We start from the raw sequence: 27,273 nt of genomic DNA, 5'->3' as shown, positions 1-27,273 counted from the left end.
AGAGCAAACATCACGAAGGAGGCACCACCACTCCACAAAGAAACCCACCAGTGCACTGGGATGAAAATGCGTATTCCAGAGACCTACCCTGAGAGCACGGCCCTTGCGTAATCCACAGGGGTCTGGTCAAGAGGTGGGTCTGGAGACGTGTCTTTTGCTGGGAAACCTCTTTGGGAAAAAAACCCTGATTTTCTGCAGTCTGCCCCATCGCGAAAGAGAAAACAATTTGGGCTGGGAGGGATTTTACGAGCCTCGGGGAAGAAGCCAGCCCTGCAGGGGATGATTCCTAAACCCTCCTTTTGGGCAGCCGAATGTTAACGAGCAGCATCCCAAATGAAGGCACAGGCTTTCTGGGAGGCAGCGTGGAGCAAGCACCGCTGGAAAGGAGAATCCCGGGGGAACTGGACTCCAGGGTGAGAGGGGAAAGTTGAGGTAACCGGTTCCTTGCAGTCTTCCCAATCTCTGTAACATTCTTAGCATGGTTTGTATCTTCCTTCCAAATGAGTATCAGATGTGATTGGAAGAAACTCACATTGTATTGGCTCTCCATTTGTCAACGTCTGTTCCTCGAAACAAACAACAGGCTGGGATTAAGTCAAGGGAGATTTATTTCTTCTGATGAGCTCTGTGCACGCCGCTATTTTTCTTCATTAGTTTTGACACTTCTGTAATACTTGTGAACTTCAGGAAGGGTGGACTGAACTGGTGTCATTTCGGAGGGAGGGAGAAAATCTGTGAGCTGATTTCATTTGTTTGATAAAAGTAACACCCCAAAATCCCAGTCTGTACAGAGGGGAAACCAAACATTATGCTGTGTTCTTTTTGGATTCGTTCAGAAGTGTATCTAAATGTGTTCTAATCTCTTGATAGCGGACTCACAAATCACCTAATGCAGCTTAATACTAACGCCATCTGTGTCCACTATGTCCAAAATATTATGGCCAAAATTTTAAGTTGGGCTCTGAACCTTGTATTTAAATAGCAAGCTGATTTTCACCAGTGAACTCCCGTTGAAGTCAGTGGGTGTTTCACAAGATGTGTCCGAACTGAAGATAGCTGGGAAAAATTGAGGGTTCTTCTGACAGTTTTTTTGGGGGGAAAGAAAATCTATTTTCCTATTTCATGAAAAAAAATTAGATGTTTCAGCAGAAATTTGAATATAGAAGCATTTTGTCCAACAGCTGTTCTACCTCAGCAGAGAACTCTTCCCAGGTGAAATATTTCTGTTTTCAGGTAGGGTGTGTGTGTGTGTGTGTGCGCGCGCGCATGTGTGCGTGTGTGTGTAAAGATGTTTCCTCTGACAAGCAGACACTTCTCATGGGAAAATGTCATTTAATCAAAACACCCAAGCATCTATCAAAAAAGTAGTAGTTAGGTTTGAGCAGCCATATGTGCTGCCTCCAGAGTCAATGACACAGTATGATCGAGGCAAGCCTCAGAATCCAGTGCTGACTTATTTGCATTTGCTTTTTGTTTTTTAAATCCACGGTGGCTTATTTTTGACCTGAGAATGGGGAAGGAATCCACCTTCAGTTTAGGTAAAAAAAAAATTAAAAAATCCCACTCTTTCCATACAACATAATACATTTATTTCCCTGGCATATTAGAAAATGTTTTAAGGCAAGACTTTTGGAGTGAGCATCAATCACTTCTGACTTGCTTATAATTCTGTAGGAGCACCATCACCTCTGAAGTGTCTTCAGAGGACACTGTCTTCTATTTATTCCGTGTCTCCTTTGGAAAATGTAAACCTTAGTCAACCCAGAGGCCTTCCTGTCTCCATGGCCTGTCAATCTGGCCCCTTTCACCACCACTAAATTCACCATAAAAAAAATTAAGGGATTACACAAACAAACAGAGCTCTCCCTGAAGCAGTGGCTACAGGTTGTCAGATAAGCCCTTTGGCCTGAAAAAAATCATGTATCACACCCACGCCCTGCGTTCTTTCCCACCAACACCCTGAGCATACAAGCCACTCAGCTGAGGATGCCCATCATGTTCTAACACCTTCAGCTGCCTTTGCTGCAGGAAAGCTAGACCCATAAGTAACAGAGCAGCAAAGATGCTACTGCTGCCCAAGGAAAAGGAGAAAGGGGGTACACACCCATTTTCCACAATGCTGTCTTGAAATCCCGATTCTCTTAAAAATGAGTAATCCTATAACATGTTAGAGACTAACAAATATATATATGTACAGAACTCACCGAACCACAGCGAGCCCCGATCGCCAGCCGCGCTGTCCAGCGATCTGCACATGTACAGATCGTTCTGTGCATGGGCAGATTGCCGGAACCCAGCTCTTCCGGGTTACAATCTACTTGCCACGGGCGAGTAGATTGTATAATTTGTCAAGCCCTGTCTATGTAGTATCATGGACTATCGCGGGCACAACCCACTTCTTCAGATGAGCTTGGATGGGGAAAAAAAGGGAGAACTGAGCATTCATAACAGAAAAAGAAGGAGGGGGAAGGGAAGAAGTTGTCAATTGTAGTGTTGGTGCTAATGAGACTGAGTGGGCTGGAAGTGTCCCATGCTTAGCTTTTGATATCAATGAGGTGTTCAATGTAAGGAAGGCTGGTTTTATAATGGGACATCATGTATATAGTGACAAGGCAAACGTGGGTAAATAGGTTACCTGGAAGGAAAGCATCAACTCCAGATCAAATCATTCAAAACCACTCTTCTCCAAATGGGGATAACTCCAAAGGCCAAATGACAAGAGGCTGCTGAATTTAGTGCCGCAGGCTGGCATTTTTTAAAGCATCTTCAACCTGTCAGAGCAGTGTGTAGAACAAGGAGTGGTTCTGGATGATTTGTTCCAGGGCTTTTCCGTTTGCACGATTTATTTCCTACTTTCTTCCTTTGTCAAAAGTAGAATCATTTCATAGAAAGCTTCTTGCACAAGTGAGAGCACGCACGTTGCAAGTTTCTCTCGCTCTCCCCCCAAGATGTCAGGCTACCAGTCAGAAAAATAGTTAAGGTTCAGTGCAGTATAAACAAACGTTGCCGTTTATGAAGGGCTCTGACGAGATCATGCAAAGGACACCACACTGACAGGGATGAAATGGGGTGTAGGAGAATAGTCCCAGCTGGGAAGCATGTGCAGAGAACGGAGATGGAAATGGGTTTTGTTCCCACTTACATGTTGTCTAAAGTTTAATGGAAAATGTTCTTAGAAGGTTCTCTTTTTTTACAAAACCCTAAAATTCAAGAGGAAACTGGTATTTCCCCAGGATCGCTATTTTGGTGGGGAAGGCGGAAAAGCAATTTTTCCACTAAAAAAAGTTTCAGATAAAAAAGGCAGATTCATCTGAGGGGCAGAACACAACACAGGAAGCTAGCACAGACCTGTCACATATTGGGGCTGACAATTATTTCCCTTCGGCTCTGATAGAGTGGGTGGTTGAGAGGAAGGCTAAAGCATCTCTTTAGGGAGTGAAATTCATTATGCAACAAGACCAGTGGTCCCTGTAAGCGGTGTGTTTGTGCAGCCGCTCAGGACAGATCCAAATGCTGCCCAGCTGATTAACAGAGCACCCACAGCCAGGTTTTTTGTTTCTACTGGTGGTGCACATTCATACATGCCTCATTGCACATAAAATTTATTCTGCACATGGAAAAGATTAGAGGGAACATTGCTGGGTACCACTTCTGCTCTACGGCCTTTGCAAAGAAATGAATTCCACCCCATAGAGATGCGCAGGTGTCTGACCAGTCAAATCCCCTTGGGACTAAATAGCAGATGCAGCAACGCCATGCCAGATTAACTACTGCGTCATTAGCAACGTATGATGTGGCTGGCGAGTGGTAAAGAGGGGAGTTTTACTAAGCACGCAGAGAGGCCAGACTCACATGCTGAGAAGCCCATGCTATTCTGGTAGACTGAACTCCCAGACTAGGGCTGAAGAAAGACTACCTGGTATCGGGAGCAACCTACCCATCAGGGTGTCACTCACTACTGACCCAGAGAAAGGACAGTTTGCCCAGACTTGCCTCCACTGCCCTCCAAAGTACTAATTCAGGATACTGGGCTCCTCCCATAGCCAGAGAAGCTGCTCCTTGCATGCAAGGTTGTGAAAAATAGACCTCCCGGTCACAGCAGATCCAGCTAGATAGTCAGCACTTCCCATGACAGAGCAATAACCCAAGATCCCGATAACCTTGCCACCTTTCCCGGGAGCCTCTCTCACGAGTGCCCAGGCGCTGGGTTCTACCAGCACTAGTAATGCTCCCAGGGGAAATTCAAAGCAGACCCCAGGTATTGTGACCCATAGATTAAGGTTCCGGGGGTTTCCCCAGAAGCTTTTAACATTACTCAGGAAGTTAAGCTCCTAAGTAGGAAACGAGAAACGAAATGTGTCTTTGAAGAAACACAGGACAAGGGAGTAATTGCTGGCAAGTCTATAAAACTCCCCCAAAGCCTTCACAGGCCCTATACATTTCCGTTCCCAATTTCCTAGGGAAGCCAATGGCTTTCTCCGCACGAGTCTCTGCAAAGACCTAAGCACCCAGAAAACAGAGAAAAGGGGCATTGCTCACTCAGTGAGTCTGCTTGAGTCTGGCTGCGTGGGGCCTCGGGCTGGCGAGTCCAGTATACATGTGACACATGCCAGTGATGCTCCAACCTCATTAGCATAGGCAAATGAGTAACACAAGAGCTGGCTATTATCACTATTGTTAATTGCCCCTTTTTTCTACTGGACTTCCAGAAGACTGACCTAGCATTGCCTAGGTCTGAGAACAACCTGGGGCAGGGAGCGCACCCTACCTGCTGGCACTCCCCAGGACAGCGGGGACCACACCGGCCACCCACTGGTGCTTCCCGGCACCAGTGGCCACACAGTGACCAGCATGTGTTCCTCAGGGCAGGCCAGGGCCGTGCAGCTGACCAGCGACTGCTGCCCCCCTGTGATCATGCATGAATATAACTGTCCCTGCTCGCACACCTCTCCCTTTCCATCAGATACAAAATAATCTCATTCCAGGCACATCCCATTTTCCTGACACAACCAAACCCTGACTGTACTTTAAGGTTAGGGTAAGAGGAAGCTGCCTACCGAATTTGGTGGTCCTGGCTCTTACCATTAAGGGGGAGTTCTTGAACAGACTCACAGACGGACGGACAGACGCACAGAAAAGATAATGGCTATTCCCAGGCTGATTGGTGCTTCTGGTTTCCTAACCGCTTTGCCAGTAGGGAGCACTGTAAGTCCATCCCTCACTGTTCTTCCACCGACCGCACCATCAACATGCTGCTAAATAACGTCACACCATGCTCACTGTGTCTCCCTCCACTGAAACCCAGCCGACAGACATGAAGTGCTGACCCCTACTTACAGAATTAGCTTGTTTTGTTATTTGCCCCCAGTAGGAATTGTAATTCTTTACAAGGGAAAAGCTAGGGTGACCGCTTATGTTCTTAGTGCACACCCACCCAGGCAGGCGAGCCACACACGTCCTTTGCTGCAGACCATCCAGTCTGCACAACCAAACTCCTATCCGGAGCTTTGCTATCTTTCAATCCTGGGGAACGGTCCAGCCCTCAGCCTGCGTCAGGCACAGACCTAGAAGGTGCTTTGCAAGAGTCCGTTTCACTGGTCTCGGCCCTCGTGTGGGGCATCTCTGAATGTACTGGCTTCGGCCACAATTCACAACGGGGGCTGCTCTCAGGGACAGAAATGAGGATGCATCAGCGCTCAGTATGGTACATGTCCGAGGCACTCTCGACACTAGCGTGACTAACCGTGAGCAATCACTAGCAGATTACTTCCCTGCTTACATTCTAGAGCAGAGCATAGGAATTTGGAATGACACTCCAGAGAGTTTAGAACCCAACCCCTCCAGCCAGCAAGGCATGTGAGCATCGTTTAGATGCAACCCCCAATGCTACCTCACCAAAGTCAGTGGGAGCAGCGGCTTTCCTCTAATAAGGACAAAACCAGGCACTGGTTACCTGGGCAAGCAAAGATATTTAATGCTCAAGGCATTAGGCAAAATATTAAACCCCTAGCCCCATCACAGATTCCCTGGGTGACCATGGATAGATATCTGTGCCTCAGTTCCCTACTTATGAACTGGAGAGCAGGTTAATTCTCTTTTTACGCTTAGGCCAGATCTACACTAAAGGGGAAGGTCAAATCAAGATACGCAACTCCAGCTATGTTAATTACGGAGCTGGAGTCAACAAACCTCGTTTTGAGCTTCCCCACTGTCCCCGCAGCAGAAGGCCCACAGAAGCAAACACCCCCATTGGTTTCCCTTACTCCTGGCAAGAACAGGAGTACCTGCCATCAACAGGGGTGCCTTCTGAGTAGCGAGTCTTAACCAGACTCCCTAAATCGAACTCCGGAAGATGGATTACAGTAGCATTGATCTTCCGTTTAATGAAGACGTGGCCTTCCTCCTCATGAGGAGTAAGGGAAGTCAACAGGAGCATTTCTCCCATCAACCTCCCTCTGCGAGGACGGCATCGAAGCTCAACTTAAGGTACGTTGACTCTTGCTACGTTTTTTACGTGGCTGGAATCGTGTACCTTCAGCCGACCTTCAGCTGTAGTGTGGCCCTGACCCCAGTGTGAGGATCACTTCTGTTGCGCACTGTTCATGAAATGAACGCTGCATGGAGCTGCCAGGGGTGGTTCTGGGCACACTCCAAGAATGCAGAGTAAACGCCTGGTGCTTCCTGGGAGAAAGCTCCGATGCGCCAGGTGGACTGTGAAAACAATCTGTTGTGCAATTCTGTAGCACACCCATAGCATTTCAAGAGCAATCTTCCGCTGGTGGCAGGATCCAGCTCATTTTAACGAACAGGCTTGATTTTCATGAGCCACAAAGGAAGAGGGGAAAAGACACACACACACACGGACGCACACACACACACACACACACACACACAGAGCAGTGCTGTCAATTCCAATCATGCCTACCAGCGCAGGCGTTACCTGGAAAGGGTTAACTGCAAATTTCAACACAGTCCAATCTAGTTTCTGTCAGCCAGGAGGATATCAAATGGCCAGGAGATTAACGGAGCCTCGGGCAAGGAGAGATGCCATAATGCAGTGTTTATATTTGAGACAGAGCCAAAAATACCTTCACCTTGAGTTCTAATTACAGCATCTTGTTCTGCCGCACTCTGCCAAGATGTAAGGCACAGAGGGGGTCGTGAAGGGGCACGCACACAAAATCCTATCAGCTGGGAGTAAGACGGGTGTCACGCTGTGGCAAAAGGAAACACCACAGCCACTCTCCACCCGGCACAGCCTCTATATCAGAAAGTACTCGTGCACTTGCACCGGGAGTGAATTCGGCTGGCCGGTTGTCACTCTGCCGGTGGGCTGGCGGTAAGCAGCGGCAGCACAAACGGCAATACCCCCACAGAAGGTCCCAAGGAAGCGGTGTGGGAACAGCAGGGCAATGGGACAGACCAGCAAGGGATGCACCTTCGCAGGGGGGTTTCCAAAGGAGGCTGGACAGCCCTCTGCCTCGGACGGTTCAGGGGCTCTCAAGCATCACTGCACTGGGGCCCCCTGCTGACAACAGCAAGGATTGAAGCCTGAGCCTGTCCAGGCCCGGCTGCCCCAGAGTGGGTGGGGGCAGCCAAGATGAAAGCCCAAGACCACTCTACCCTCTAATCTTTACCACCCATGTGTGGAATACATTTTGCTATGTGCACCCAGACAGTGTGAATGTGCACCACCAGCTCTGCTAATCAGCTGGGCAGCATTGGAATCTCTCCTGAGCCACCGCACAAGCACCCAGCTTCCAGGGAACACTGCCTGTAACCTGACTCCTGCCACCCGGGACTGAAGCCCTCAGGCAGCAGGACTTGGGTTTCAGGCAGTGCCAGCCCTGGTGATTCCTTTAAAATGGGGTCCCAACCCACAATTTGAGAGCCACCAGCTTAGACACAAGAAACCCCGCCTCTTGGCAGGAGGCAGACCAAATGCCCCTTGGAGCCTCTTTTACCCCGACCCACAAGCTTGGGTAGGCAAAGTAAACGACCCACAATCACTGCAGAAATATCCTCATGGCTCGAACAAGAATCAGGAGCCCTGTCCCTTCCTCCTGCCTTCCCAGCCCTGCCCCGAGAACCCCACAGCCTCACCATCCTCATGCCTCGGGCCACGCCCGTCTGCCACACAGACTCACACTGGAGCCGAGCCAAGCTGCTCCCTGACATCCAGACAACCTTATCACCTGGCTAAAGTGCATCCTCCAGGCCAGGGTGACACTGACGGGTGAGGTTTACCGGTTAAACAGTCACATCCCCGGTGGCAGTTCCGTAGCAGTTCAGACTACTGGGTAGCCAGCAGTAGGGATGTAGAATCCCAGTTAGAAAGTTTAACCGGTTGACCATGATCCCACGGCGAGGGGCTGCTGGGCCCAGCCACAGAAGCCGCCCACTGGCTAACTGCCTAGCCTGGTTAGCACACCAGGAAGGGGCATGCTTACCAGGTAACCGGTTAACCCTTTACATCCCTAGCCAGAAGCGTGACACGCCCAACTGGTTGGGAGGTCAGACTCATTCACTTCTAGATCAGCTCTCGACTCAGCTGCCACACAGAACTCCCCCTCCCTAGCCAGCTGGACACCTGTGTCCATGGAGCATCACCTGGTACCTACAGCACCAGCACTAACCAACTGCCTGATGGAAGCAGCCTCTGTCCATACCTGGCACACAGGAATACACAGCCTGCCCGCGTGCCCACCGTCGAGTTCATTCTCAGCGTGCTCCGGGCCTCTCCATCTCCCCCGGCGCGCATGCTGCCTTCCGGCTGTGCTCCAAGCAGCTGATCCGTGTAAGATCACACCAGCAGCTTTTCCCATGGACTAGCTCACGCTGCTCCCCTGTGCCAGCACGCCGGCCCGACCCCACCAACTTTCCACAGGCCATTTGTTTTTGCTGAAGCGCTGCTGCGGCAAAAGTGCAATCCCAGCAAAACCTGGCAGGGAAGCAGGGGGCTGAGTGACAGCCCTGATAATACAATGTTTACACCAGGAATTTATTGGGTGTGCAAATCCAGGGAGGAAAACAACAGACGGAATCTGGCTAGATATACTCAGAAGGAACAATCACAGAGACAGGCTGGCATCACGCCTGCTGGAAGTGACATGGTCACAGACCTCTGCTTGGAGAGCCATGGGCTTTGTGACAGCCACCTTCCCCCGGGAGAGAAATTCGGTGGCACCAAATTCTGCTGTTAGTGTGTACCCCCCAGCACTAGCCAAGCGGCACAGGCATAAGCACAAGCTGAATTTGACCCGGGGGCGTGATTCTGGAAGAGAGAATTGCTAGGAGCCTTTTCTTGCTGGCTGGGCCAGGGGTGGCAGGAAAGCTTATAAGCTCAGCTGTTTGTGGCTGACCACACGCCACCCCTTTTCTGCAGCCTTATTTGCACCTCTGTTGGCAGCACCAGCCTGAACAAGACAAGGAGACTGAATTCCCCTCATATCCTTAGAGGCAAATCGGTGGGTCACAGTAGGGCAGAGGTACGGCCATTCCCGTGCACGGCCATTCCCCCTCCATCTCCAACAACCAGGGAAGTGCACGGCCATTCCCCCTCCATCTCCAACAACCTGTCTCCAGCATCCACCTCTGCAAGGGGAGGGCAGGAGAGTCCGCGCCTGGTTTCACAGCACCCAGGCTGCAGCAGCTCTAGCAGACTCGATAAATAAAGGCTAGTTCCAGTGTGAGACAAGAGCGGGCATCCTCGCAACTGCTGATGCCGGCATCCTCCCTGTTCCCTGCCACGAAGGCGGCGCGCAATGCTCTGCAGCAAACTACGCTGCTTCTGCCACATGTGGCCTGTCGGGGTTTGGCATGTCAGCCACCAGGGAGCTGTGCGCCAGATGGTGGCATGTACTGCACTTTACAGCCCATCCATTAAGATCCTGAATTCCTCCCCCAGGGTTTTTTCCCCACTGCCAGTCCCTCGGGCATATCCCACCCACACCTATCCCATGCTGAGACAACCTTCAGCTGAGTTTATTTGCAGGGCCATCTAGAGTCCCCATTGTCCAAAGCGTGCCCAGACAGCCCATGCTGTGACAGAGCCTACAATCTAAACAGGCTGGGGCAGGAATAGAACCATAGAGAGCGAGAAGAAACAAACCCTGCACGGAGGGCAGCAAGACATCTTTAGCAAGGGGAGGTTGCTGTTAATTCCGTTCCTATTTTGATGGAAACAGATTTGGATTTTCCCCAATTATTCTACATGTTTTGTTAGTCTTTAAAGTGCTACCAGACGATTTGTTGTTGTTTATGTTTTCCCAGTGCCTAAAGTTAGCTGTGTGCCATACTTGCTCTTGGTAACTAAAACCACACCTATAAGAATTAGGTGAAGTCTCAGAAGTCACTTGGCATTACCGATTCAACTGCTGCCTTACTTAGAAAGTTTATTCCACTGCATTATGAATTAGATTCATCAGCTAAGAGCATTTTCACTTTAAGAGGGAAAGCGAGAAAGTTCTCTCGGGAACCTGTGCGTATTAGGGAAGGAAGAGGTGCTTGTTTGTTTGAAATTAGTTGTATGAAGTGGTCCCTTGAGTCTCATAATGTCATTCAATAATGTTGTACATGTTCCAACCTGGCACAATTTGTGATGGAGCCAATTAGGGGGGGAGGGAGGCTTGTTTTGAGGGTTTTTTTTAAACTGGCAGCGCAGTTTGCTGAGGAAGCACCATTTCCAATGTTGTTCAATTCTTTTAACACATTCAAAGAAAGGGACTTCAGACAAAGTCTCCAGTGTCCAAGTGCTGTGAATTGGAAGGGGAGCCAGCCCATTCCATGTTCAGCAATTTCTGAGTTTGCACTGGGCTCCCTCAGACACATCTGGCTCTGCTGCCAGCTGTCTCCAGGACAGATTTTATTTTTCAAACCAACTAGAAAAAAATGGAAAAGATTTTCCAATATTAAAAAATGGGGCTGTGGATGGGCTCTTGATTGGGCTGCAGCACCTGCCCAGTAGGCATCTGAGAAATCACAATTTGTACGACATGCAACCCAAGCCGAAAAAGTTCACAAACCAACCCAGTGTGTGAATGCAGCCCTCTAGCTGCTAAGTGTTACAAAGAAGGAGCCAGTGTGCTCCTGGGGCTCAGGGAGACTGTCCTGTAAGCTCTGTACAGCAGTGGTCCCCAACCTTTCGTGGCTTCCAGGCGCCCAGGGGCGGAGCCGCCCACGTGCCGGGAGTCCGGGGGCGGGGCCGCTCACGCGCTGTGCTTACAGGAGTGGGGCCATGCATGTGCCGTGCGCCCGGGGCAGGGGCCGCCCACGCGCCCTGCACCCGGGGCCAGCACCGCACATGTGCCGCGTGCCCAGGGCAGAGGCTGCTCATGTGCCCTGAGCCCACGGCCGGTACCACGCATGTGCCACGTGTCCGGGGCAGGGCCAGCCCAGATGCTTTGGCGGGCGCACATAAATGCCCCGGCGGGCGCCACAGCACCCACGGGCACCACGTTGGGGACCACTGCTGTACAGAGTGCTGTGGGCACAATGAGCCAGTGGACCACCACTCATTTAAGGACATTTGATTCAGCACCATAGGAACTTTCCTCCTTGAGCTCAGGTCCTGAAGCTGTAACAAGCTACCTAAGCACTGATGCCTTCTGCAAAGCTTTGGCTATGAGAACCACTTCTGCTAACACAGCCTGGGCGGTTTCCAACCTTCCTCATCCTCATTGCATGATCCTGAAACTTCTGAGTACTTGTAACTCCCAAGACTCGCACTTCCATCTGCAGCTCTCAAAGCACGTCATTATACACATTTCAGAGCAGGGGAAACTGAGGCACAAAGAAAGGCTGTGGCTTGCCTACAATAAGCCAGCTACAGAGCTAGGTATACAGCCCAAGTGTCCCGAGTCCCAGCCCAGCACCCTAGAAACTGGACAGCACAACGCCCGTGTAGTTAGTTGTGGAGACGCAGGCCTTCTCTTTCCTTCCACAGAAACAGCCTCTGTTCCTTACAGCTCTCATCTGCTCCTGCTGCTGGTTCCCCATCTGGGGTCTGAAGCCTGGATTTGTGGCACCACAAGTCTGCTGATGTGGCTTACTTGGGTAATAATTGGGCTGGCTTGTTTGCCCAAGCTGGGGCACTTCCAGGATATGTCGGCAATAGGCTCATGCCAGAGTCACCCACCCAAAGGGCCAGCCCTCCCTCGAAACACTGCAACTCCCGGCTTGCTTCAACCCACAGCCACACGGCACAGCAACATTCTCAGCCGCTAAGCACTCAGATACACCCATCAGAAGAATGGCCATGCTGGGTCAGACGCAAGGTCCGTCTAGCCCAGTGTCCAGTCTTCCAACAGTGGCAGATACCAGGTGCTCCAGGGGGAATGAACAGTGAGCCATCCCCTGCCAGCCAGTCCCAGCTGCCGGCAATCCGCAGATTTGGAACACTTAGAGCATGGGGTTGTGCTCCTGATCATCCTGGCCGATAGCCATTGATGGGCTTGCCCTCCGGGAATTTATCCCTTTTTTTTTTTTTAATCTAGTTATGCTTTTGGCCTTCTCTACATCCCAAGGCAACAAGTCTCTCAGGCTGCCTGTGTATTGCATGAAGCAGTTGCTTCCTAACATTGGTGTACAACCTGCTGTCCAGCAATTTCATTAGAGGCCCCCTGATTCAGGTCTTACGTGAGGAGGGAAGTAACATTTCCTTAAGCACTTGCCCCACAGCATTCGTTATTTTAATTACCTCTGTCTTCTTCCCTCTTTGCGGTCGATTTTCCAAGGCGAACCGAGTCCTTCAGCTGCTGGCAGGCGTGCATGAAGGAAGGCCTTCGAGGGGGCGCAGAGTCTGGAATCGGGGTGCCTCCAGAGGGACTGAGGATCCCATGCCTGTAGAACCACAGCCATTTCAGTATATTGCTATGGTCAGACTTTCCCATGCAGACGAGCTCTGCCTATTGCATTCCCATAACTCATTGCACACAGCATGCGTAAATATTAATCATCAGGGAGCTGTTGGTTTTCCAATGGTCTATTGCATGCCACCTTTGCGGCACACACCACAACAACAATGCATGAGGCATAGGAAGCTGCCAGAGGAGCAGGTCTCTCTGGCCGGCTTCCCCACCATCACCTGCAAATAATGACGTCACCTGTTCAGTCGCATGGCCCACAGCTATCATCCAGACAGATCCCACAAGCTGCACCCCTGAAACACAGCCACATCTGTAGAGGCGGCAGGCACCACACGCCAATCCTGAGAGGTAGGAATTTGCAAAGCACCCAGGTGACAAGGAAACCAGCCCCAGAGACAGGCAGTACCGCATGGCACATTCTACCCCTCTAGCTGGTAAGACGCACCCTGGAATCTTTGCAGACCTCTGTTCTGCGGCCTGAGCCAACAGACCCATGCCCGGGACCTGGGGCTGCATCCTGCCTCCCTGCTAAGAAGCCGCCAAAGGCTTAGCTGGTGTCCATCAGCACAGCTCCTCTGTGCTCAGTGGAGCCAAGCTGCTTTACAGTCGCTGAGACTCTGGTCTAAACTGCTGCTAATGCACCAGGTAACAAGTCCAAATTCAGAAATGAGCTTCAGCCAAAGACCCTGGACTCAAATACTCCCTGCCCCTGTCGCTGCGGAGGTGGGCAGTCACCGGACAATGCACCCCCATCTGCAGCTGAAAACACTATCCAGAAAGAAAGCTTTGGTATTCCTGCCAGTCTAATGGCTCTGGCTCTCTTCCTCACACACGGCGAGCTGCACACGGCTCCAGGACAGCGCAGGGGCAGGGCTCGAAGGAAAGAGACGAACTAGCAGGAATAAACCACTCACCCGCAGTGCGGTGCTCTAATAGTTTTCCCACACGAGCCCGCCACGTTATGGCGCGTTGCTCAGCGTGCCGGCCCCTGTGAATCATACACCATTAACATTCCCAGAGTGACATCTCCAACACACTTCAGGGATAAGTGGGTTGCTAGCCAATTTGCCAAATGTTTGGGATAAATTACTAAGAGTTGAACTGGCAAGGGGCCAAGATCTGACTCACGGTGACCAGGCACTCTCCTCTGGGCTGCGCAGGGCCCTCATCCAGCCCCAATCCCAGACAGCATCACCATTAGGAACCAAACAGAAAACTTCTCAGCCTCGGTAAGGTTGTGCACTTCCTGGAGCTGTAAGACACGCAACTGTGCGGCACACACAAAGCTGCTTGGCAAATGTCTGTCTATGAAGACTGACTTGCTCTCTGCTAAGAAAGCACCGAGCCTGGGGTGGAGGCGAGGAAATCTGGGCATGTTCTGAGCCCATTGTGCTCTTTATCCCTTGGCAATCTGCAATGTCACCGCAAAGAATATTAAAAACCTCACCCATGCGAGGGCCTGCAGCCAGCTTTCCTCACACAGCTGGGAGGCACAGGCCCTCCAAAGAGAGGGGCCAGTGGTTTATACCAACGACTATTTCCCCCCGTTTGCATTTCTCCTGGTTCGTATTAGAAAAGCCACAGTCATGGAGACAGGTGGGAGCCGTCCCGTCCCTTGCTCGAGATGGGAAAGGTTTTCTTGCATCGTAAACCCCAACAATAACCGCAGAGAAGAAAAATGGGCTCTTGTCTAGAAGAGCCTAGCCAGATGTCACCACCTCAGCATTAAGACCTTCTCATCCCTTGACTGGCAGATTGAGCAATGCGAGATTTTCCCTGTGGATGTACTCCTGAGAGTGATTTGCAGACTGCAGCGGGCTGAGCCTCCCTGTCTCCTTACATCCTGAGAACAGCTTCATTGAGGTTTCCAGCGGCCAGGCACTGCAGTTATGTCAGCATTGAGCAAAAGCAGGAGACTGAAAAGGCACCATTTCCCTAAATAGAAACTCCCTACTCATCCCCACAACGCCTATGCTGGAATGCACAGCATGATGCTGAATATTAACCCTTCTGGTGCTGCAGGTTTACTTGTTAGTGGAGCTGGCAATCCTGGAAGTGCCACTGATTTGAGCAAATAAATCTCTTACGCCACAGGGATCAGAGTCTTAAGTTATTTCTATTACAGTAGCAACGAGAGGCCCAAGGGGGATCATGTTCCCATTGTGCAGGGCACCACATACACCCGTAGCAGAGTCAGACCCTGCCCTGAACTGCTCAACTGCCTTGTTTTTCAAAAGGGATTAGCGATTTCAGGTGGGACACTTCCGAGACCAGATTTTCAGGAAGTGCTGAGCTTCCGATCCCGGATGTGAGTTCGGGGCAGATTCAGGAACAGAACCAAGTCTGCCCATGGCATCGTCTGGCATGCATCACAGCGCTCCGAACGTAACCACACATGTAACAAACTCATCCCGTGCTGTATTTGCCGCACCGCTCACTGTAATTGTGGCGCACTGCTGGTGTTCTTACTCCCCCTGCACCCAGCATTGCTGAGTGGAAACAGAATGAAAGGTCAGATTCCATTTCTCCATCACAATCAACCCACTCCACAATGTCAAAATCAAAGCAACAGGTCCCATGGCAACTTATCTCTTCATTGAAGCTACAGTCTTGACATGAAATGACAGCGTGGGACATGTGTCATTGCCCGGTCATGCAACCCAATGTGACTGCTTCATATTTCAGTGAATAGGGAAAACAATTAGAGAGAAATTGGGCCAGCTATATAAATATTACAGTTTCCATTTATGAAGCCCAGAACTAACTGGAAGAAGCCCAAAGCTGTGGTTCTTAAAAAGCAATAAACCGGTGGGGAAACTAACAACCAATCACATGGCGGAGAACAGACTACAAAGCAAAGTAAGAGGCAAAAAGGAACCACAAACAACAGTCCCTTTCCCTGACAACTGACATTTCTGAAGTGTTTTCCTCCTGGCACATCCATTAACATGCATCCTAAGGCAGCAAAGAAACACATGCCGGATCCGTAACAGGCCAGAACAAAACTCTGCATTGTGCGTTATCAATGCAAGTTGCTTTTGCACTAGGGACGGGCGAAGCAGCATGGATAATGAAATAGCAAAGGACCTGAACCTCCGCTCTGAACCGAACCAAACCCCCGCGTGCTTATTCAGTGACTTCAGACATTATTCACAGTCTTCGGGACGGGTGGAACTCGGCCTATGAAAGGGTTCCAAACTGCAAACCGTGCACAAGGACAGTCCATTGCATGGGTTCTATAAAGCCAAGGCACTCTGCTATGTATTCTTGAACACCACTCATGGTAGGGCTACTCAACTTTGGAACCCTGGAGGCCACAATGATACTCTCAGCACATGCCAAGTGTGATTACATGTACATGCAAATATATATGCAAATATATGCAAATAGCTTATTTCATGCTCACAGGCATGAATACATAAGCCTTAAGCCGCAGCGCCAGACCCAAACATGGCCAGTGTAAGCCAGTCAGCACCTCTCAGGCTCTGCCCACTAGGCTAAGCAGCCAGCACTTCCCACAATGTCCTGGTGCTCCCAGCACCTCCTCCCTGGGGGCTAGAAACACCAACACCCTGTACCCGTCTGTTCCAGACAGCCCGTCCGCTTGCATCTTTCAATGCTCACCCCGCCTGGGAGACACCTCGCTGTTGTGCAGCGTGTTCCCAGTGGAGCCATGTTCAAAGGATCCCGCCCGCAAGCCGCATGTTGAGCCCCACGTAAACCCAAACCACACCGTGGGTCACAAACAAACACTCCGCGGGCCACATGAGTAGCCCTGACTTCTGGCATCATCTCCCTTAACTCTTTACACGTCTACAACAGCCAACACAGTCTGCACCGGGGCCAAGTGAGTCACGACGCCCTCTGTGCACACAAGGAGTGGGAGGGGATTTTGAATGGACCTCTCCAGAGAACCTGCCCCATTGGCACTTTCCATCCATCGGTCACTGGTCCAGTGTGGTTAGCATCATTGGTACTGTCCTATGTTTGGTACTGTCCTATGTTCCATACCCTTTTCTCTCACATTTTCCTGTCCTACTCCTGCTCTGGTCTAAAATCTTGTCACTGGCATAGCTAGATGCAAACAATGAGCCTCCAATAACCATCTCTTGGAGCATGTAAAAAACCCTGCCACCTACTCACAGATCTATGGTCCAACAGGCTGCTGATCTCCTCCCTGTGCTCGTTTAACCCCGCAGGATGGCTTTCCTCAGGCTCTCCATGGGATAATTAAGTTGGGGCAGGAACTGAGAAGGATTGGGGTGCTATGGGATTTGAGACTCTGAAATAACTCCACCCCCACTGCAACCAGCCAGCATTCTGGAGATCCAAACTGAAACTGACAAGGAGAAACAAACCTCAATCAGAGCTAGGCTCAGGATTTCATTCCTGGACAGCTGTGGGCTTATAAGTCTGTGCTAAAGTTAGCTATGGGATTTCTTTCAGAGGCACCTGTAAAGTTCTGCATGTCAGTCTATCAACCCCAGGTGAGGCCCAGGAAAAGGGGTTGTGTTTTTATTTAGCCAACTAAACCCCAAAAAGCCCTTCACAAGATGCTAGCTCCCATAACTCTTCGCCGATAACGTGAAGTTCTGAGATTTTAGTATGCAGCCGCTGCTGCGAAATGTTAGTTAAAAAGAGAAAATGTCACTGGGAATTTATTGCATTTACTTCCTCTAGTATGTTCACAATTTTCACATTTGAAATAGGTAGCATTACCTACATTAGCCGCGCTTCGGTCTTTTTAACTCCAGATTTGCTGCCTCGGGCTCTGTCGGGGGGTTTGAAACATGTATTCCTCATGATTAACTCTGGCATCTGATGATTAGGCAGGAAATCCCTCCCCCTGTGTGGAGATGACTATTTTCATAAGTGAGAAGGGGAGGCTAAAGAGATGGAGTTAAGAATGAATACTTAGGAAGATTTTTCTTACAGTCAGCCTACCAGTGATGATTGATTAGCTACGGGACAGTCTCCCTTCGGACGACAGAGAGGCCTCATCCCCTGGACATTTAAAGTAACACCAGACAAAGCAATAGACAATGTGCCTAGAGAGCCTACTACATTAACTGGCTGATGAAGTGGGCCTTCCCCATTTCTAACTGGATTTCATAGTTTCAAGGGGACGCAAGTCAGGCAGAACAAGTTACTACTCTTCCCTTTGATCTATTCATTACAGCTGGACAACAGGGTTGGTGGTTGGAGACAGAACATTTTTATCAATGGAAGGGGGCTTTGCAACCAAAAATCTCCCTTCAGAGAAAAGCTGCATTTTGGTCACAATGTTATGGCTGGCTCTTAAGGTTCCATTTATTTTCATGACAAACGGACAACAGAAAAATATTGGGCCCCCGTTTTACTTTTCCAGCATGATTAAGGAAGCCTTTGGGGAACGACTGCACAGCTATCTCCCATGTTCCCAGCTGCCACCTCTCTCCACACCAACCTGCAGACTAAAATTGCCTTCGTAGAATGAATTCCTAGCGTGTGGTCTGAGAACCTCCTCCACAAAACCCAGTGCTCAGCCTATGAAATAACTCCACCCACTTCCTTCTTCCGAGAGGCCCCCCCCTGTCTGCACAGAGGAGGGTGTGAAATTCTTAGAGGGGAGGGGGAAAAGTCACTGAAGTGAAGCTAAGGATCAAGGTAAATAGCACTTACAGCCTAAGAAACCCACAGCTAGGAAGAAGGAAGACACAACCTGGCTGGGAAGCTATTAAACACTGCAGGCCAAATAGCAGAATCAGTATGCACCAGTTCTCTGTGCTGCATACGAAACACAGCATATCCATGTCAGCTGCAACACCCAGCGATCTGGCGGATTAGCTCCCTTGGAAAGATGAGAAAGCCCCACATGTTCTTATATGTTACAGGGATACTGACCGCTTCCAGGGTCCTTAGGAGCTTGCTTCACATTTCATGACAAGAGAGGTTGGGGGGGGTCCCTTCAGCTCTTGACTCATGGGATGAAAGGTGACCGAGACCAAGAACAATACGTTCCATGTATGAGTCTGTGCCTGGAGAGATCCAGAGAACTTGCCCATGGAAACAGGGAAATGCACACCGCTGCTGGCAGGATTAGCCCTACTGCCGGACAGATGAATCAGATGCTCAGGCTCCAGTAGGATTACTCCCTTGGGAACTCAGATAAAATATCAGCTAGCTAGGCAGGCTTAGCTCTGCACTCCCGCCCTGCCTGCAGAGGGTCCCTGCCACGTCTTCAGGCCATGAAACACACCCACGTTGTGTTTAAAACACAGGGGTTTGCTGAACTCCGGGCACTGGTGCGGGCAGGGGAGCTGCATGGATTCCCATTATCTACAGAGGGCTGAACAGTCTGATCTCACCCGACACACGACTCACCCCCCCAGACGTCTCACTAAGCGGAATATTGGGGTTTCCACACTCCCATTAGTTCTGGGCTTCGCAGGTGCTGAGCACCTCCACTCCAGTGGGGACTGCAAGTGCGCATCGCCTCTGACCCACTGACCTGCAAAGTTTAGGGTGCTCTCAGAGGGGTCTAGTCCCCTCATATTTCGTTGACAACTGCCAGGGCCCAGATTCTGAGCTCAGCTGCTCGCCGGTGAGTATGCGTGCACGGCCAGATACAGCCCACTCCCGAGGCAGGCTCTGGAAGTTTTGCAAGTGATTTCAGCAACACCAGGCTTGGACACCCCCTACCTTTGCTTCTTTGCTGACCTACTCTTTCATCAGGATGGTCAGCTGCATGGTCCCACAGCCGGACTCACCAACAGCAGTGGAGAATCCATCCCCAGGCTTTTAAAATAAGCCTAGCATGGAAGGAGGCAAAGAGCAACTAACCATCAGCCAGAAATGGCCCGTGGGGACAGTGATGAGCCTGTGTCCCTGGGACTGTCCCTCTCTCAAGAGAGGGAAAGAACGTCACCGAACCCCAGAGGTCGGACAGGGACAGGCCTGCGAGGTGTGACCAGGCCTCCATGGAGCCACTGCGAAATTCTGGAACATGTTAACACACAAACACACATGGCTCCCTCCTCCCAGCAGGGAAATGACTCAAACTGCCCGGGAGCCTAAATAGAGGCCTTCATACCTCCAGGATGAGCTAAAGGAAGAGAACAGGTTTCAGAGGGGTCGCCATGTTAGTCTATTTCAGCAAAAACAAGGAGTCTGGTGGCACCTTAGAGACCAACACATTTATTAGGGCATACGTTTTTGAGAGACACAACTCACTTCCTCAGGTGCCTGAAGTGAAAGAAAGGCCGGGAGACAGCGATGGGACCTAAAGAAAAGTAGAAGTAAAATGTCTTCCATTCTAAAGCTGCAACAGTTCATGGTTTGGATTTTTTTTTCCCCCCAGCCAGGTACTCTTTCCCCAATTCAACATTCATCAGGCATCTGCTGATGCTGTGAGCAGAGAGATGAGAAGAGAGGAAAGGGGGATCTGGACATCATCATCTCTTATTTTATACCCTCCTCCTCTCTCGCAGGACTCCTCTTCCCCATCAAGGTGTAGACCAGCAGTGGGCAATAGCCGGCCTGCAGGCTGGTCACAGTTCACCAGGGTCAGCCCCTGGCGGGCTGCTGCCACTTTATTTACCTGCACATCCACAGGTACAGGTGCTTGCAGCTCCTGTTGGCAGCAGATTGCTGTTCTTGGCCAATGGGAGCTGCAGGAAATGGTATCCTGGTCAGTGTCACTTCCCACAGCTCCCATTGGCTGGAAACAGCAATCCGCAGCCAATGGGAGCTGCAAGTGCCCGTAGCTCCAGGTAAACAAAGCAATAGGGGCCCACCAGGGGCCAACTCTCGTGGGCTGCCTCTGGCTTATTGCCCAGCCCTGGTGTAGACAGACAGATGGACAGTCCCCTGCGGATGGGTGATTTGACACATTCCTGCGATGCAATGGCAATTTCCTGTGTACATACTAATGTCAATAAGAAATGTATTGTTGAAATGTATGATTGATGAAGAATGGCTGGGGAAGCAGGGAACGACCCACTTGGCTTTGCTGATGTACCTGGGGGTACCAGGCTCTCTGGGTCTCCGACAAATAGGTTTGTGCACATCACCCAGAACGACAATGTATTTCAGTGACTGTCATTTAGCCAGATCTCATTTTCCATGCAGAGTTGTTACCCACGCTGCATCCTGACAATATTCAGCAAATGATACAAAATAGAGCACAACCCATGTAAGTCAACTAGGGATGTAAAGGGTTTAGCCAGCTACCCTGTGAGCATTTTACATCCCTAAAGTGGACATGGGGTGTCACAACGTATACTGGCTTCCTAGGGTGCCTGCCTCGTAGTGGAGTTTCCCTTTGGGGGAAGAGAGGTTGCTGATAAGTTTATAGAAGTATTTTGTGAGGGGAACCAAGTCGCCCCTCCGTCAGAACTGTGTTAGGTTTTTAAATGCCACGGTTCCATTCTTCCTCCCCCTACAACTGCAAACACTGCCTCAGCCATTCAGTTTCCTACGTGGTTTAGATTCCAAGACCTGTACGTGAGGTGTAGCTTTATCGGCCTCTGCTCTGACGGAGGACACAATGGCTTAGACCCGAGTAAGAATGGGCAGTTCAGCTCCCAGGGCTGAACTGAATTATTCTCTATTCCACCTTCCAAGCCCGTAATGTCAAGCACAAACCCAAGACATTAGACAAGACATTTTGAAAGCATCACTGAGCAACAAGCAAAATGGCACAGTACACTTTCCAGATAACACTAATTTGCACCTGCCACGCCCTGGAATTGCTGTAGTAACTAATGTTATCTAATACTCTGCCTCTTCACACATCAGCACCAGCGTTTATCAGAGTAAATAGTTAGGTTCTTGGCATACTGGGGCTGAAAGTATAAACACATGTTGCCCTGACTCCCTGTCAGATTTCAGAGTGATTGCCAACTGAAAAGCTGATCCAATTTAGCTGGGGTTCATTATCCAGCATAACATGACATCAGGAGGCTGGAAGACATAATCCAGATTCCTCCAGTTCTCACAAGATGCCTAAGCTAAAGGCAAAAGGAAACAGACCATTCCCTGCTATCTGCTGCACAGGTGAATGTAAGCAGCTTGGATTAGACACCGTGGGCTGGTCTCTGATATCTGTAACACAAGGCTAAATCCAAATTAACTGCGGACTCCCAGATTTACATAAGCGACACTGAGATCAGAATCTAGCCTCTTTTCTATTTTGTCAGGTGTTTTTTTTTTTAATGCCAACTTGCTGCTTCTGCTGCTCCAAGTTGAACTTGGTAACTGTCAATAATTCGACTCCCGAGCATCCTTCATGTAAACCAGATGCAAACTTTCTGGAGACTGGAGGGCAGGGAAAATGGCGCGAAGGCATCACATGGGTAAAGCATGTGGTCCGGAAGCCAGCAAGGGAGCAAGAGTCAAGAGATGATTTGGGAAAAGACACAAAAAGGGAAAACTCAAACTCACCAAACCCAACCAGAAGGCTCATCATCCTGAGCACAAACTCAATTATTCATGAACTGACAGATAGCAACCTTCGTGCTTAGCAGTAGCACCAAGCTCAGCCATCCCAACACCAGGAGTCAGGCAGGTGTCAAAACCATGAAATAACAAGGTGGAGCGGGGGTTGTTTTTCATGTGCCTAAAAAGTAAAACCGGAGCCATGGGCAGCAGGTGTAAGAGGCAGGGGAAGGCACTGACTTTCCAAACTGCCAAGCATAGCCCCACCCATACTCCGCCCCCTGCTTCAGCATGGTTCCTGGGCTTCAGTCACACAGAGGTTGGGGTCCTGGGGGATAAATGAGGAGCAGTGAAGAGAGCAGCTGCAAAGGAGCGGTACCCTCTCCTACTGAGCCTGCTGGAGGAGACAATGACATAACTCCTGCCACGCCCGATGCCTCCCTCCCCACCCCACTTCCCCAAGAGATGTTCACAATCGCACATTACAGCGGGGCTGCACTAGCCCCCTGCACACCGGCACCCTCCAGCCCATTTTGCCCGCTAGGAATGTAAAACCCTGTTTAACATTACGTTTAACCGGTTACACGGGGGTGGGCAGGGGCTGCTCTGGCCCTGCTGGACCACCGGTTAACCATCACCAGTAAGCAACATCCGGTAAGGGTGACGCTTACTGGTTAACCAATTAACCAGTCACATCACTACTGCACACTGCACTTTGATACCCACTCTGGGTCTTCTGAAAAAGTCCTTCCCCCCCCAGCCTCCATGCAACCCCCACTTGCATGACCCCTCCTATCTCCAGGCTCAGAAAGGAATGCATTACATGAAACCCTGTGTTCCCAGGTTAGATACAGCATGGCAAGCTGGCCAGGCAAACCTCTGACTGGAGAAAGTACTACGTATAGAGCAAAGAAGGGAAGGTCATACTCCATGGCCCAGCGGCCCTCTCTGTTGACACTACAGTGCAGCCAACGCCAAGGGTCATTAGTCAGTCCCTACACACAAACACACACCATGACATTTACAAAATACAGCTCACGGGCTGTTTGCCCTCTGGCGCTGGGGAGTTTGGGAGCCACATTCTCTGGCTTCTCACTGCAACCCCAAGGCTAGAAACGTACCCCTTACTCAAAATGAAGCCCAAGAGGCTCCGGCAATCACCTGACTTCAGCTGCTGGGGATTGAACCAACACTCGACATCGTGAGAGCTGACAATGCTATGAGTGTGGGCGAGTGCAGGTTGGGGGGGGGCTCATGCTCGCGTCAGCCGGGGAGCCCGTCCCAGGCTCTGCACGCTACTGACAATTCTTTTTTTAAAAGCAAACTACTCCCGCAAACACTTCTCAACCAACCTTAGCTCATAGACTGAGGCCCAACCCTGGATCCCTGATTACTTTTTTTTGGGGGAAGGGGGGAGAGTTTTTTATTTTGATAGCCTCTCTGATCTCCCCTTGCATTTCACAGTCACTATCTCTGTCCTGGTCAGCTGGTGGGTAATAGATCCCTACTGCTATATTCTTATTAGAGCATGGACTTGCTACCCATGGAGATTCTATGGACCAGTTTGGTTCATTTCAGATTTTTGCTGCATTTGAATCTACGTTTTCTTTCACATGCTCTTATGTTCTTACTCCAGGTATCCGAACTGGGGAAGAAATCGCTCACTCACTTGAGTGTCTTCTCAAACAATACTTGACTGAGCAATTCAAACATTGTGCGAACAACTTGTTCCAAGTGTGACACTGTAGAAATGCAATTCAACCACTTGCCTGGTTATAAATAAAGCAGCCACTGACCTTGGAGATTAATCAGTGGACTTGTGTACCTGGGGAACTCCCCGCCAGTCGGCTCTGCCGATGACAGACAGAGCCTGTGCCTGGCTGACAGCCAGAGGGGACAAGGTTGTAGGATTTATAGCCAATTCTCTCCTCACGGTCTCTCATCAGAATACCCACTCTCCCTATCCACCACACTGCATGACACACACCGACTGCCTCTGGATGATGAAGGCCAAGCCACATAAAACAGGGGCTACTCTGTCAGCAGTGCTCCCTGTAAGTGGGCGCTTGCGTGACCACTCGGGAGAGATTCAAATGCCACCCAGCTGATTAGCAGAGCGCGCCACAGCTAGGTTGTTTCTATTAGTGGTGCACATTTCCACATGCCTTGGTGCACCTAGATTGTTTATTCCGCACATAGATGGAAAAAAGTCTGCACACGGATGGAAAAGATTAGAAGGAACATTGCTGCCTAGCCTGCATGTTTTTACTGCTGGTGCACTGTCCCTGATCTTGGGAGGCGGTATGATTAATGCAGCCTGATTGGCCACAATTAAACAGCATTGGGTCAGTGCTGCACACAGAGCCCAGCATCCGCCTTATGGAAGCCACAAAGAAGAGCCCGCCAGGGCTCGGCTCCAAAGGGAGACCTCTGCTCAGGCCGGGCGGAGATCAAGCTTGGGCCAGTTTAGTTTTAGGTTGATCGTGCACAAGCAGGGCCACCGATTAGGGAGGCGGGGAAGGGGGCAAGAGAAGTGAGTCCAGGCTGCAGACATGATACCTGCAGCTTTGGGGGCCGGGGGGCAATTCCCCGGGACAGAAAACCAGGCGTTTCTCTGCCTCTGCAGTCACAGCTGGCTGGGCCTGGCAGGCATCCCACAGATAAATGCACATCCCAGTGGGAACTGGAGGCTGGCTGGCTGCTTGCGGAACAGACATTGGCACATGAAGCAGCTCGGCTCATTCCCCCAGTTAGACCCTGGCTGAAAAGCAGGGCAGCCGCCTGGACGCTGCTCTGAGGCTTTTATTTAAAGCAAGAGGCTTGCTTACTGCATCTCCTCCTGCCACGCTGTGCTGCAGTGACGGTGCTATTCATAACCCCAGTGCAGCGCCCTGACCCCTGGCCTGTCGCAAGCCAGTGGCTGGTCTTTGTGAGCTGTGGCAGGCTGGGAACACAGGCCTACCCGTCCTGGTCAATGTTCTGAAGCAACATCAGGGTCACAGCAGTACGGTTTCATTCTGGGGATCAACCTTCTGTGTCTCTGGGACACCATGGGGCTCCCCGGCCGGGCTGTTCTCTTCGGACCCCTCCTCTATTCCCGTGTGTTAGCCAAGGGGGATGTCAGCCCATGCAGAGACCCAGGATTACAGAACAGGCCTGCGCACCGTCCAAGCCAAGCGGGGCATGTCTGCACATGCTGCAGCACAACTCTGCCCCCCCGTGTGGAGATACCCACAGCATCAAGCACACCTCGGTCACCAGGGACAAAGACCCAGCTCTGTCCCGTGCTGGAGAAGCCCCAGCAGCTAAGGGCTAGCTTTTCAGATATTCAGGCATTTAAAAGGTGCAGATCATAGGCCCCTAGGCGCTGCTGAAAATCCACCAGGCACCTATCTGCATATAGTATCCTAGAACTGGAAGGGACCTCGAGAGGGCATCAAGTCCAGTCCCCTGCCTTCACGGCAGGACCAAGCACCATCTAGACCATCCCTGATGTTTATCCAACCTAATCCCCAATACCTCCAATGATGGAGACTCCTATGAGTGGGGGGGGGGGGGTTTTTGGGGTCTAAACACATGGGTGTCCGGTATAATAGGCAGGGGAATGCTCTGCCTTCCCAGACCACCAGCCTGCCCCCCCCCCCCACACACACACTCCGTCCCCAGAGTGCCTGCTGTAATCCTTATGGGGGTGGAGTGTTGCTGCCCCAGCCCCCGCCCTCCCATGCTCTGGGGCCGGGGAGGCTGGAACCACGCACCCCAGTGCTCTGAGCTGGGGACACTGGGGACGCACACCCATCCACCCTCCTCCCGTCCCCGCGATGGAAGGGGCAGGCAGGCGGGTTGGCTTCTGTGTGGGGCAGGGCTGGGGGTTTGCCTCCCCCAGCCCTACCTTCACTGACTGCCCACGTCTAAACACTTGGGTGCAGCGACTGCCTCTTACCATCCGCAGGCAAAGCACAGCAGAGCTAGGGCCATGCAAATAGCAATCCGGCTACATCTGAAATGCCTCCTTTCAGAGACCATTGTCATCCTTTCCCCAGGGACTGGGTTTCATCCATTACCAGGATGCCAGTATGAAACCAAGCACTTGGCCAACAGCAGGGACCTGTCCGGTGGCTGCTGTGACATTGACCCTCCAGCCACAGAAGTCAGGAACCTGATGTCCGAATGGGGACAAGCAGTGGGTGAGACTTCTGTGGGATACTGCCTGTTTCACGCCCCCACCCCATCCCTTAGCAATGAGAAACAGGGACAGGCTTCCATGAAAGTCACAAACTAGAGCAACAAGTTGCTGTTGCCTACAAACTGTAGCAATCACAATTCCCTATCACAGGAACAAGCCTGGGGTTCAGACACTGAAGAAATCTAATTTCTCCCCTCTGTGTCCCAGGAGCAACCTTACCTGTCCTTGGATCCGCAGGCAACAGGGACCAAAGTTCTCTATTATTACAAAGATTGGAGGGGCGGGGGGGAAGCATGCCAGGACAGAATTACAGAGATTACAGCACCACTGGGACACCAATGATGCTAGTCCAAAGCTGCCTTGAGCCCTTTCGGGTGCTTGGCATGTGGCAGCAGGGCAAAACAGCCCCTTGCAGCCCCATTCCAAAAGTTTTTGGAAAATGCCAAGCACTTTTCTATTTAGAGTCCAGTGGCCTGGGAAGCTACAGGAGCACTGTTAGCTGACACCATGGCAAACCCACCTCTGCCCAGCCTATGCTGGTGTGCCCATCGTGGCTAGTGCTGGCAGGACACCTGACACGTCTCCTCTCTGACAAGCCGCACAGGCCTACATACAACAAGGGGAACCCAAACCCTCATCACCACCCGACCACTGCAAATCAGGGGACCACAGTCTCCCACCACCCTCCCTCCTGGGGCAATTGCATAAGCAGTTTACGAGGGAACAAAATAATTAGCCTCTGGGTTAAGCTAATTAGGGGGAGACACTAATGAAGCACATGCATGTAACTCTTTAGAGTATCGC

At 50.8% G+C, this 27,273-nt stretch overlaps 1 long non-coding RNA gene across 2 annotated transcripts in view; it reads right to left on the bottom strand.

Annotated features, from left to right (window-relative positions):
- Positions 1 to 27,273, bottom strand: part of LOC149521385 (uncharacterized) — a 130,478-nt gene that overhangs the window by 70,549 nt on the left and 32,656 nt on the right. Inside the window, exon 3 of one of the 2 annotated variants that reach the window (XR_016347966.1) lies at positions 12,698 to 12,840. The exons of the other annotated variant lie outside the window; for it this stretch is intronic. This is a non-coding gene — a long non-coding RNA (uncharacterized LOC149521385). The remainder of the gene's footprint in view (positions 1 to 12,697; positions 12,841 to 27,273) is intronic. 2 annotated transcript variants of the gene reach the window in all.

This window comes from Pelodiscus sinensis, chromosome 27, assembly GCF_052426305.1.
Source record: "Pelodiscus sinensis isolate ZL-2025 chromosome 27, ASM5242630v1, whole genome shotgun sequence".
Taxonomy (NCBI): domain Eukaryota; kingdom Metazoa; phylum Chordata; order Testudines; family Trionychidae; genus Pelodiscus; species Pelodiscus sinensis.
This window is presented reverse-complemented; position numbering and strand designations above follow the sequence as displayed.